The sequence below is a fragment of the Colobus angolensis genome, unplaced genomic scaffold (assembly GCF_000951035.1).
Source record: "Colobus angolensis palliatus isolate OR3802 unplaced genomic scaffold, Cang.pa_1.0 Scaffold211, whole genome shotgun sequence".
Classification (NCBI taxonomy): Eukaryota; Metazoa; Chordata; class Mammalia; order Primates; family Cercopithecidae; genus Colobus; species Colobus angolensis.
Window position 1 is genome coordinate 1,795,524 of NW_012115278.1, and position 8,894 is coordinate 1,804,417.

General features: G+C 42.9%; 1 non-coding gene across 1 annotated transcript; it reads right to left on the minus strand.

The window, feature by feature from the left end:
• Positions 1 to 220: 220 nt before the first annotated feature.
• TRNAE-UUC lies at positions 221 to 292 on the minus strand. The gene has a single exon. It is a non-coding gene; the product is annotated as a tRNA-Glu (tRNA).
• Positions 293 to 8,894: the final 8,602 nt, after the last annotated feature.

An 8,894-nucleotide genomic window follows, 5' to 3' on the forward strand; every position in this document is an offset into this window, starting at 1 on the left:
TCATTATTTGTTGTGAAAATTTGGTATGCAAACACAGCAATGCTGATTACACAGCCCGTTTTGGGGGGCGTTTGTGAACTACGAGGAGAGTTTTCAGGTCTCCACACACCCTTAAGGATTATGTCGCTTTTCACAGTCGTGTTTTTAAGCTTCTTGCTAAGGCTTATAAATTTACGAGTTTCACTATGTTCCAAAGAAAGGAAAAAAGAAAAACCTCGCATTCCCACACCGGGAGTCGAACCCGGGCCGCCTGGGTGAAAACCAGGAATCCTAACCGCTAGACCATGTGGGAGATGACAGCAAAGCGTTGAATTCTAAACCAATTGAATCATTTCCGCCTGCCCTTCCCTCCGCGTTCTGCCCCGCCTCTGACAACAAAGCCCTGTCTGCGCCTGCGCGGGCTTTGGCGCTGACCCCTTGCTGACCGCGCGGGGCTCCTCAAAAGGCGGAGGTGGGGTTTGGCGCTGTGGCTCCCGGTACTGCCGGTTTCTTCAGCCGCGCTCTGCGCGGAGGTCCCCAACCCGTCGCACCCCGGTTCGCGGAGGCCACCCCAGACCTCCTCAGGCCCCGGTCCTTAGGAGCCTGCAGCCCGGCCTCAGTTTCCAGAAAGCTCCTCCGTGCGATTTGGAAAGAGCAGGATTTGAAGGGCTGAAAACAGAGGGTCTGAAGAACTGAGCCGCGCGGGCCTGGCCCGGGCGCCAAGCCGCGCCTGCCGTTAGACGCCACTCTGCCAGTCAGGCCGTGTTAACTGAAATGTTGAATTAGTTAAATTAATTCTAATTTCGTGAACCAAGCCCGAATGGATGAAACCCCGAATAACTCATAGGACATGTTTTGGAGCAACAGGCCTTCCGAAACGGCTGGCTTTAAGATCTTGTTCAGAGAGCCTGCCCTTTGCAGCACGTGGTTGGAGCTGGAGTTCTTGAGCCTCAGCAAACTGATGCAGGGAACAGAAAACCAAACACCGCATGTTCTCACTTACAAGTGGGAGCTAAATGATGGGAACACATGGACACATAGAGGGCAACGACACACATGGAATCTATGGGAGGGTGGAGGGTGGAGGAGGGACAGGATCAGGAAAAATAACTAATAGGTGATAGGCTTAGTACCTGGGAGATGAAATAATCCGGACAACAACCCCCCATGACACAAGTTTGCCTATGTATCAAACCTGTGCGTCCTGCACATGTATCCCTGAACTTGAAAGTTTTTTTTGTTTTTTCATCTTGTTTAGGGATGGCCTTACATTATTAAAACAAAAATAAAAACAAAACACCTCAAATCATAAGGGAAGAACCCACTAACTGCACTACGGCAACAACACTTCCATGGCCAAAAAAAAAAAAAAGTAAAAAACTAAACTGCTGAATGGCAGATAAACATTTAAAACCCATAAAAGAAAAAAAAAAGAGAGGCTGATATGATATAGATCAGAAACTACACATGAATGATAATAAGACAATCACTGCCACATAAAAGTGAGAACTTAATGAGACCAGGCCCTTCATGGAGAGGAAGCCCACGGCTAAAAGGCATTTGAGAAAGATCTCAGCCTCACTGATTCACAGCCAGCATTTGGCCAACAAGCAAAAGTCTGGAAATGTCAGGTACTGGCAAGCATGTGGAGAAAAGGAATTTTCTAGAAACTTGTAAAGCTTGATCAGAGGGAGATTGTCAGGATTTCCTAAACATGCCTATGATCAAGCAATTCCATTTAAAGAAATTTTTGCAAAACTAGTATGGTTCCGGAACTGCTGTGCATACACTGAACACGACGTAATACTGCTTTGAAAATACCTGTGTTAGACACAGCTTAAGGCACAGCAGCACTGCAGCCGGCAGAACCGTCCTAAGCAAAAAGCATAGAAGGATGGAGGGGTTACGAGAATCTTAATTTCAGCTCTAAGAATTTCAAAGGTCTATATGATAAAATAAAATAATTCTTAAGTATTTCAAACGTTTGTAGGATGAAATCACCGTAAACAATGCAACAGTCAGCCCTAGGCTGGGAGAAAATATTTGAAATATTTTTGATAGGAAAAGGTGACTATCCTTACCGCACGACTGAATGGAAGCATTCAAGCAGAACCCACAGCAGGGGCCGAGGCTGTGAATAGAGGATTTAGAGGAGAGGGGCTCTGATTGGTCAGCAAAGGGGGGTGGAGCCAGCTCAACCTTGCTGGTACCATAGCAACACAATTTAAAGCAGTGCTGAAATATCCAGCATTAGGGAGGAAGTGAGGCCACAATCTCAGACAATGACAATAGGTACAGCCCCTTTGGGGCAGGAGCAACCTGACAATTATCTATCAAAATAGGAAGGTGCACCTTCAATCTAGAAATTTCAGTTCAGCGTTGCCCATGGCCAGGAGCCCCGTGATGGCCATGTCTTAAAGGAGTCAGTCTGGGGGCCAACTCTGGGCAGTAGCAAACAGTGGGGACTTGGGAACCCCGAGGCCTCTAAATCCTGGTCTGCTTCTCCTACACCAGAACAAGGCCATTCACCTTTCTGACAAATGAACAGAGTGGCTGGCTTTCTCCTGCTGTGCTGAGCAGTTTTGCTGGGAATCGGCTGCCCAGGCAGAGGTGGTCTTTCCCAGATGTTTCTCTCTCAGTGGAGCCATGGATGGATAAGGGGTGAGTCTTAATTCCAGGCCCAGGTGCTTAGACAACTGGCAAGTGTTTCCCACTCTGCTAGTCCGCTGCCTGAATGCAGAGGATTCTGAGGCTGGAGGAGGAGCCAGCACCACAGATGGAAAAAGAGTGGATCCCTGAGTCACTGCGTGGAAACCACTTCCAACCACCAGTGAACACAGCGAGTTCTTGTAGCCAGAAATAAAGTTTTATTGCATTCATCATTTAAATTTGGGGCTTGTTTGTTATCACTACCCTAAGTGACACAACAGGGTCCTGAAAAAAGGGCAAGCACCACAAAAATGAAACAAGTGTTCTAGTAGATGATTACATGCCTTAGCAATGATGGCGGGGGTGGGGTGGGGAGGCATGCAGGTAAAGTGTGGTAGAAACTGAAGTACAATAAGAAGGCTTGAATAGTGTGCTTCATTTTACAGAGTAGTGTATCAGGATATTTCACGTCAGTTTGGTAATATTAATCCAAATAATTTTTTAAAATAGGAACTAATATACATTTCTATAATTTATTGGATATTTAATGTACTTTAATAATTTAGAATTTAGATTTAAGAAATGTTTAGATCTGAAAGATAGCTGGGGATTTTCTTTTTTTTTTTTTTTTTTGAGACAGAGTCTCGCTCTGCCGCCCAGGCTGGAGTGCTATGGCCGGATCTCAGCTCACTGCAAACTCCGCCTCCTGGGTTCACGCCATTCTCCTGCCTCAGCCTCCCGAGTAGCTGGGACTACAGGCGACCGCCACCTCGCCCAACTAATTTTTTGTATTTTTTAGTAAAGACGGGGTTTCACCGTGTTAGCCAGGATGGTCTCGATCTCCTGACCTCGTGATCCGCCCGTCTCGGCCTCCCAAAGTGCTGGGATTACAGGCTTGAGCCACCGCGCCCAGCCATATAACTGGGGATTTTCAAGGCTAGAACCTCAAAAATATGCAGGAGGTAAAAACCACTTGCCCCAAATCATCCAACTGAGAGATTTAGTGAAATCCTTTTAGCAGATCCTCCTGCATTGGTCCCATGATAAAAGTAACATTGGAATATGATGAAATGAATGAACACTTAGCATTTTTTCCATCAAGGAATGGAAAGTTCCATGACAAACATTCTGAACCAAAAGTTTTCAAATTCCAGTGTCTTTCTATTAGTTGTAATTTGGGTGCCATAATATTACTGGTGATCAATGGCTTATTAACTTGAGCAACCTGAGAGTTAAAATAGAATAATATGGATTGTGTGTGTGTGTGTATTCATGTGTATAAGTTTCCTCCCTCTTTTGAAGTCAGGTGTCCCTGGCATAAATGCTATTTCTAAAAGCTTACTAGGGCCGGGCAGGAGAATCGCTTGAACCCAGGAGGCGGAGCTTGCAGTGAGCTGAGATTGTGCCACTGCACTCCAGCCTGGCGACACAGCCAGACTCCCTCTCAAAAATAAAAATAAAAATAAATAGATAAATAAAAGCTAACTAGCTAATTTTTGGAAACACTACTGAACCTTTGAATCTGAATTTCCCTCTATACTAGTAAGAATCACTGTGAGGGCACTGAGTCCTTGTGAGGATGAGTTCCTGGTATCATGCCTGAAATGAAGGTGGTACTTACTGCGGGTTAATTGCCAGTATCCACTGTCACCCTGCAAATGCTCTGTGGAGAGCCTCAGTCCGGCCACCTCCACTCAGCTAATGAACAGGGATCAGGAGGGACCCGTGGCTCCTCCAGTGACAGATCTTCTGGCTGATCACTTCTCCAGTGGTGTTTGGTTCTGACTGAGGAAATTACCTGCATTTCACCCGTATTCTGTCTGCCCAGACCTCTGTGACAGTACCATTCCCAGAAAGTTGAAGGGACTTGTTAAGAGCACACAGCCAATTTGGCCAAGCTGCTGGGAAAGATATCGTGTGTTCTCTGCATGTACATGCGTGCTTTCCTCTTCAGCTCTCTTTCTTTTGCTGGAATCTGTCAATGCTTCTTGTCTTTATTAGTTATTTGATAACTGTTTAAGGCCTTGTGGTTTTCCTCATCTTTAAGCCAATTAATCAGAGCTCTTTCATATGTAAACATCACATGTGCAATACACAGAAATACACAGAAAGGCAGAAGAAGATCCAGTAGTTGTAAGGTTTTTCATTTGCCAGTTTTTAAGTTTCTTAAATGCATGTTTTCAAAAACCTTAAATTGAATGCAAGTTCCTTGGGCAAGAGTCACGTCTGAACTTTTTTTCTGCCCTGTCCGTGGAAAAGCATGGAGCCCAGTACACAGCTGATGTACAACTATTTTCTGTTTTGTAAAAGAAAGGGAGTCTCACGCTCTTGGACAGGCTGGAGTGCAACAATTGTTTTGATGGATTTATTTCCTTTTTAATGATAATAGGGTTATAGAAATAATTTTTGGCAAGTCCAGCTTTCTCAACTCATGTTAAGTAAATGTGTCCAGTGGGGAGGGAAGATGATGACTACCCTTATTCTTGCTCTGACAAACACACAAAACAAAACAAAAGTTGACATTGCTTCCAGAGAGTGTCTTTGGTGGTTCTCTAAGCCAAACAAAACTTCTATTTTAAAAAGTAATTGTTGAATTATATTAGCTTAACCTCATTAAATTGTCAAGAATCCACTGGTTTTGACTTACTACAATGGAAATTTCATATCGTTCAACTTAATTCCTCTCCCCTAACTGTGAGTGTCAGATCTACCTATTATATTAACAGAGGAGAGTAAACGAAAAGCTCACTGTTTAATTAAAACCTGAGATTCTCCAACATCAGTAAGAACAGCAATAACAACAAAAAATTGTACTTGCTTCCAAAGTTACAGATACTTTGATTTTTAAAGTGAAAGAATACTTCAGGGGGAAGAGGCATTTAACTGAAGGCAAGTAAAATATTTTATTTTGCACATTTTCACAAAAACATCTGACCTGAAGAAGATATATTCCAGGAGCCACTCGCAGGGCTTGAAAAAGGCCAGAACCACTGAGGTTCCCCGCTGGTGAAGCCTCATTCACTTTGTGAGACTTCACCTTGTGCTGTAAGGAAAGAGTTAAACATTCCAGTTACTGTTCTCCCTTAGGTCCCATTATCAATGAGGTGGGCCTTCCCTGGATCCCTCCAGAATGTTGGGTAGGCTTCCTCGCTGGCCTCTCGGGCCTCAGGTTTTTCCTCTGTCCAATACGATTATGGCAGTCCACTGTTTAAAACCCTTTAATGGGCATTAATTATATCAGATCACGTTCAAATTCCTTAGCAATTCAGGAAGGTTATTAGCATCTGACTCATGCCCCACCCACGGCCTCACTTCTCTGCTTCCGATCCTTGAAGCTTCTCCTAACACACCCTACTGCTTGAAAACATTTTTCTTTTGTCTGGTTTGTTTCTTCCTAAAATCCCTTCTTTCCCTGACCTTATGCATGTTATTTGTCCACTCTACCTAAGAAACGTGTACCTGTCAGCAAGACTCAGCTTAAATGTAACTTCATTATAGAAATACTCCTAAATAAACACGTAGTTCAAAAAAGAAATCCTCCTGGAATTGAGTTCTGTGCCATGGTGTCTCCATCCCCATCCCAAGAGGATTATTCTCATCATACCACTGATAAAAAAAGAAACTTCAGCTGAATTAAATGTAAAGGGATTTAAGAAATGAACAATTCGTGAATTAGGAAGCCTCCTGAGCCAGAGTAGACTCTGAGACTCCAGCACAGCCATGGGGTGGAAGAAGACTGATGGACAGAAAAATAAAGTGACATATGGAAAACGGAAGTTAGGTACAGAAACAGCTGGATTGGGTACAGCTCGGCGTTTGCCTTATTCGAACGGTTTAAACAGTTGGCTACATTTGGTTGGCCAAAACTCAGTGACTGGCACAAGTGTAGGCTGCAGTCTGTTTACACCTCCACTTGTTATAGTTCATGATGTACAGAGAAACCTTTAGGCTGAACTTAAAATATGTAAGGAGACAGCTTTGGGCTAAACTTGATTTAACAATTTCCCCCCAAATTTGAGAGATCAACCAAAACTTTAGCCATTGATGTCACTATAACCATTAAATATACTTATTTGGTCTTGAAACCCACTGGAAAATGGTAGAACAGTGCGTTTTGCAAGGTAGGAGCAAGGACTGAGTAGAAGGTACCTCCTTATGCTGGAACGTCCTGTTTACAGGACCTTCCAGGACCTAGAACCTGATCTGTTCTAGGATCTGTGTGTTTCCTGAACATCTTAGTTTGATTATGTCACATGTAACACGAGTGACTCCATTTTGGTTTGGAGGGACTCTTCTCAGTGGTGAGAGTATGAACCCAAGACCCGAGTTCCTGAAGTTTTACTGCAGTGAGGATGGCAAAAGCAGTCATTCTCTGATGTCTCAGAAGATCCAGTCTTTGGGTTCTAGATTGTGAAGGAGTTGACTGTCCTCAGTGAACCATAAAAAGCTTTTTTACCTGTGACATAATAATCTACTGTTGCAACATCAGTCCTCTTGCGTGGTAAAGCTTTCATACGACCAGAAAACATGCACTGAAAGTGACAATTAAATGCTATCCCTCTATAAATGTTTCAATGACCCATTGGGTAGCCAAATGCACCCGAAGCTTTCATTTGTCTTCCCAGGAATACGGGTTGGAAAACCAAACATGGGTCATAAACTATTTTAGCAATTTAGAAGTCATCATGCCAATATGTATTTAATTTGGATCATTTTATCTTTTTTATGATGAGTCGTGGAATGCAGAGCTTTTAATAAAACCTTTAAGGAGTCAGAAAGGACAAGGTGACTGTCCTGGTTCTCTGAGTCCATGCTTAACGTTGGACTTATGCCCTCTTGAATACCAGTTGCTTCTCCCATTTAGATACTTAATGCTGATAACTGATGGGTTAACATAGGTAATTTGACTTAGACCTTGGAGTTCATTCAGATAGTATATCTAAACAATTTCAGTATTGGCTGATTTAGCGTGAAAATCTGGCAAAGTATTTTCTTGGTATTCAATTAATTTTTGTTTTACTTGGGTTAGCAGTTTTATAATCTGGTCAGTCTTTTCATTAAAGTTCCAGGAATTCTTACCCAGTCCAAATGATATGATTCTAGAGTTACCACAAACCTGTATTCAAGAGTGCTTTTCAGGGTCTTTTCCATCCTTTCATGAACCTCCTAAAAGACACCATATTCCAGGATTCAGTGTGCTTGTGAAGTTTTCAGTAACTGCGTCAGCATTAAGCAATTAACTGTGGAAATGACTTTAAATAGTCATAATTAAAGCCACAATTGACAAGAAAATTTGGTTATTTCTGTGGTCTAAAATAACTTAACATATTATGATTGATAGCATATACCAGACATATTCGAATTTTAGCAATCCCATGCAATTTTGGAACATATATTAATATCATTCACTAAAATATAACATGAAGAAGGTTATACATTATTTTTTATTTTGACAATGCTTCCCATGTAACTTAATATGTCAAATAATCCTGCTGACCTCTTTTAAAGGCTTCAGAGGCCCTCTGTAGCATCTCAAAGTTAGAGGTCAGAAGGGACAATTTTGAAGCTGCAATGTGATGTTGGGAAGCCTGTGTAACCACGCAATGGGTTCACCTTGCCCTCTGCCTAGACAGAGCCGATTTGTCATAACAGGGGAATTGCAATCAAGAAAGAGTAATTCATGTAGAGCCAGCTGTGTGGGACACCAGAGTTTTATTAGTACCCAAGTCAATGTCCCTGAGCATTCGGGCATCAGAGTTTTTAAGGCCAACTTGGTGAGTCATCGGGGAAGCCAGTGAGTTGCGAGTGCTGATTGGTCAGGTCTGAGATGAACTAACAGGGAGGTGAAGCTGTCTTCTTGTGCTGGGTCAGTTCCTGGGTGGGGACCACAAGATAAGATAAGCCAGTTTATCAATCTGGATCGTGTCAGCTGATCCATCAAGTGGAGAGTCTGCAAAATATCTCAAGCACTGATCTTAGGAGCAGTTTAGGGAGGGTCAGAATCTTGTAGCCTCTAGCTGTGTAACTCCTAAACCATAATCTCTAATCTGTGACTAATTTGTTAGTCCCCAGGAAAGAAGGGGGTTTGTTTTGGGAAAAGACTGTTACCATCCGTGTTTTAAACTATAAACTATAAACGAAGTTTCTCCCAAAGATAGTTCAGCCTACCCCCAGGAATGAACAGGGACAGCTTGGAGATTAGAAGCAAGATGGAGTCGGTTATGTCAGATCTCTTTCACTATCTCAGTGACAAGATGGAGTCGGTT